We start from the raw sequence: 4,488 nt of genomic DNA, 5'->3' as shown, positions 1-4,488 counted from the left end.
TAACGTTTTGGACACGTACATTTTCACAAGAATATAGGGTAGATCATAACTAAAGAGATGAGTTTCACAAGCAAACAATGGAAAAGGAAGGTCAAGTAGAGAAATATAAATCGAGACAAAAAATACAGTAACATAAAAAAATTGATAATTAAACCCACATAATTTTAACAACACTGCAAGAATGCAAAAACCAAACGAGTAAACTCCCAAGTAGCATACCTTCCATTTGGGATATTGTCGGGGACATACCCCGCGGTATGACCCGGCCGGAAGTATGACCCGGCCGGACATGGCGCTTCACCGTGACCCGCCGGAGGCCTGGAGACTCACGGGTCTGGCGGCTCACTGTCAGACGACTCACGAGCCTGACGACTCACGGATGACCCCGACGGCGGGTCAGATAGAAGACTAGGCCCAACGCCCAGAAGGCCGGCTCACGTTTATGATGGGCCGGCTTAAGAAGAAAGGGATGACGAATATTTCCTCTATGAGGAAGCAAGACCCGGACTTGTAATTAACTTGTAAGAGAAGATAGACTAGTCCTAGTCCTACTAGGACTCCACATGTAACCCGCCCCTCTAACTTATATAAGGAGGGGCAGGGCACCCCAAAGAGGGACGAGCAACAAGAAACAATCTCTAGGGCTAGACACAAAGAGCCGGCTTACCGGCGACTCTCTCATAAGCATAATGAGACCTAGCCACAAACAGCATGTAGGGTTATTACCGGATGATGTTTCCCGGGGCCCGAAGCTGTCTAAACCCTTGTCTTGTGCGTTGATCCGCCCTGCGTCTCTCATCCCAATCAAACCCTCTCAAGCTACTACATAGATGCGTTGGCCTCACGACTAAGTCCTTACACCTAGGACATCTGACGTGTTAATTCCTCGACAGTTGGCGCCCACTGTGGGGCCTGCGCACGGTGGTGTTGAGTTCTGGGAGGGATCTCTCCAGGGATCGAGAAGCTTGCAATTTTCTGGATGAGCCAGTTTGGAAGGATCTACATCGACTACATGTTCATCAGACAAGATTGAAGAAGAAGAAAAAAGTTGCCTTTCTAAGTTCGTCGCTCGAGATGGAAAAATTATGCGGCGAAACAAAGTTCTGTTCGGATCTGTTGTTGCTAATACTGCCAAGCATCGACCGAAACAGACAAAAGTTTTACTGCAGCCGATATACACCGTGTGGTAACAATCCTTATACAGCACGCGCCAAACACATGCACGGCTGCCACAATGAAGAGTAACCACTAGAGATATTCAAAGGAGCCGCTGGCGTTGTTTAAAAAAAAGGGTGGCCACGTCCTGAGGATGTGATCGTGGACTAGTCAACCACCCACGAGATCAAGTCGCCCAGCCTCGTCACTCCGTCCTTGCCAGAGCCGCCTCGCCTCCAGGAGCCGCCCTCGCCGGAGCAGTTTCGCCGCCAAGCCACCGCCTCGGCTTCACCTCCAGTTGACCGAACCGCCCTTGCGCCTCGTCACTGCACCGCCGCCCGTGGCCGCTGCTCGTCTCGAAGCCGGCCCTACCTCTGCTTGCGAGCCATATCCGACCCAGAAGATGCGGGGATGGATTTCGCCTCGCCTCCTCGACCACGACCTGGAAACGGAGCCGGCCGCGACCAGGAGTCCTCCATGTTGGGACCCCCCTGAGTGCCCCTGCCTCTGCAGAGTCGTCTGCGCCTGCTGTGTGCAACCCGCTTTAAGCTGCCGGCCTATCGTCTCCTTCACTGGTGTTGCCTCTGAGCCGCCACATTGAGCTGCGCCCTTGCTTTAAGTCGCCGGCATGTTGAGTCGCCGCTTCGCGCCTGTCCGAGCTGCCGCGGGTTTGCTTCGGCCGACACTGTAAACCGCCGCCGTCTCAAACACAGCAGCGCCCAACTGCTGTCTGCCTCAAGTTGCCCGAACGCCGTGGCCTCGTCTGCGAGCCGCTGCTCTCGGCACCTGAGTTCACCAGTGCTCTAAGCCCTCTCTGCCTCCGCCCGGTTTCACTATTGTAGGTTGCCTCGGCCCTGAGCCACAAGTTGCCCGAACGCCGTGGCCTCGTCTGCGAGCCGCTGCTCTCGGCACCTGAGTTCACCAGTGCTCTAAGCCCTCTCTGCCTCCGCCCGGTTTCACTATTGTAGGTTGCCTCGGCCCTGAGCCACTGCCCAATCCCTGAGCCGCTCCGCCTTGCCTGGCCTGCGCCGCCCTGCCGCCGGCGCTCCGCCTTAAGAACCATGGCTGGCGGGTCTCTAGCGGATTCCTACAGGGTGTTGTACTGTTTGCGAGAAGATAAGCAGTGCCAGGCGGGCAGTTGTTGTAGCCCGCTGGTTCGTCTGGTTCTAAGGTGGAATATTGATGCTACTCACAGGGCGTCATTCAGTCAGATTGATTTGGTGCTGATCCAGCGTCAGCACAATTATTACATTCACCCAAGGTATTCTATGGGTATGGACACCAGCGAAGAACCAAGGACCAAGGGGTTTTGTCTGAGTAAAAAACTGGAATGGTTTGATCTGCATGTCGAAGCTTGGTTTGCCTGTTTTTGCAGCCATCTGCCAAAAATATCAGGTGCTATCTTCACGTTTATTTAATTAAAAACACCTTTTTCCTCCGACAAACAAACTACTCTGCTATGTGGTATTTTTTTGCAGGACCATTATTCATTACAACAGTGTCGCAAAGGGGCGTGCGCCAATATCATTTTTGCATTAGCTCGTCCGTGCTGTGCTGCTGGACGGATACATGCGCAAGTCGCCGCCCCCGCTACATCAACACACGCGACTGACTCATCGTCCGCGCCCGCAGCCGAGTCGCTTACAACGCCGCTGCTGATTCTCTCGTCCGCACCGTCTTACAAACGCCGCTGCCGGCTCTCCCGTCTGCACCGGCTCACAAATGTTGCGGCCACACCTGACTTTCTCGACCGCGCCGACTTACAATACCGCGGCTGACTCTCTCGTCCGCACTGGCTTACAATGCTGCGTCCGACTCATCTGTTGTCCGGGCGAATCCGGTGACATCCCTCTAACAAAGGTGGTGCCGTGGTGTGCCTCTGAAGTGTACGTCAGCACCATCACGCACCGGCGTCTGCGCCCGCTTACTAATGGAACAGGTGTGCGTAAGTCACCACCCGTGCAGCTTAATTTACATCAACCCGCCGGAGCCGCGTTGAGCCGCCCTTGCCTCTTTGAGCCGCCGTGGTATATTAAGTCACCGGTCTGCCCGAGCCGCCGGAACTATATTAAGTCGCTGGTCTGTCTGAGCTACCTCTGTCGTGATAAACGGGTCATCCGTCGTCCAAACAAATCAGGCAATTATTTATGACATATTATACCGCGGAGATGGAGGCATGCCAACATCTTTGGGCATAGGTGGTCATCGTTACTCAACGGACTCCCGCACCGGCTTACAATGCCGTGGCCATTCTCTCGCGACCGCGCCGGCTTACAACGCCGTGGCAGTCAACCGCGACCACGCCGGCTTACAACAAGGAGGACAACTTGCCCATCCGCACCGGCTTACAACGCCACGGCCGGTTCATCTGTCTGTGCCGCCTCAGATGTTGCGGTCGTCTTTTCCATCCGCCTCTCGCGGCCTGGTCTGCATCAACGCACCGAGCCACACCTCTCTGCATGAACTGTGTATTGAGTATGAGCAGGTCACTACTTGGGAAGCCCGGTTTTCTTCCAACAAATTGGAGGCAAATTATCATATGTTATCAGCCGCCGTCTGCACTGGATGGTTCAATGGGCAGGCGCACAAATCGCCGCCACTATAGTTCGGTTAACTTCAAACAGCCAGTTGGAAGGAACCATTGGCCGAGTTGCTGACACGGCTCATACGGGATCATTTATAACCCGCCACAGTCACTTTCAACCTTCTGTGGATTCACATCGCGCTATCAACGCCAATGATACACAGCTTCTGCTATGGTCAAATATGGGGAATCTCAAGCCAACTCCTTGAGTCGTCTTGAGACTCGGGGGCTACAATGACATGACTCAACAAATCGTGCCAGTTTCAGCAGGCTCAAGAATTCCGGGTCATTGGAGGAAAAAAATAACCCGGCCCTGGAGATTACTGCTCTATCGATGCAAATTTAAAGGCCGTCAGAAAAATATCCGGCTTAAAATAAAGATTCCGGTTTAAAATCCGGTTCAAGAGACATCTCTCTCCCGCAAAGCTTTGAAGCTCTCAAATCCGGTTCAAACATCCGGCTCCAGGTAAATTTGTCTCTTACAAAGCTTTTAAGCTCTCAAATCCGATTCAAAGTTCCGGTTCAAAAAGAATTAATCTCTTGCAAGATTTGAGTTCTCAGAAAAAATTAAAGGTTGCCAAAAAGAACTTGCTGCCATGATGCGCGGTTCAAACATAGGTATCCTGCCTTACGGCTTATCTTATTATGGTCACTTGGGGGTTTCCTGCTCATCGGGCATAGCTATCAGTCCCCTCTTGATCGGTGCAATGCTTAAACTTATATGGTCATTTGGGGGCTTCCTGTTCAAA

The sequence above is a fragment of the Aegilops tauschii genome, chromosome 4 (assembly GCF_002575655.3).
Source record: "Aegilops tauschii subsp. strangulata cultivar AL8/78 chromosome 4, Aet v6.0, whole genome shotgun sequence".
Classification (NCBI taxonomy): domain Eukaryota; kingdom Viridiplantae; phylum Streptophyta; class Magnoliopsida; order Poales; family Poaceae; genus Aegilops; species Aegilops tauschii.
The sequence above is the reverse complement of the archived record's forward strand: the minus strand, read 5'-3'. Positions refer to the sequence as shown.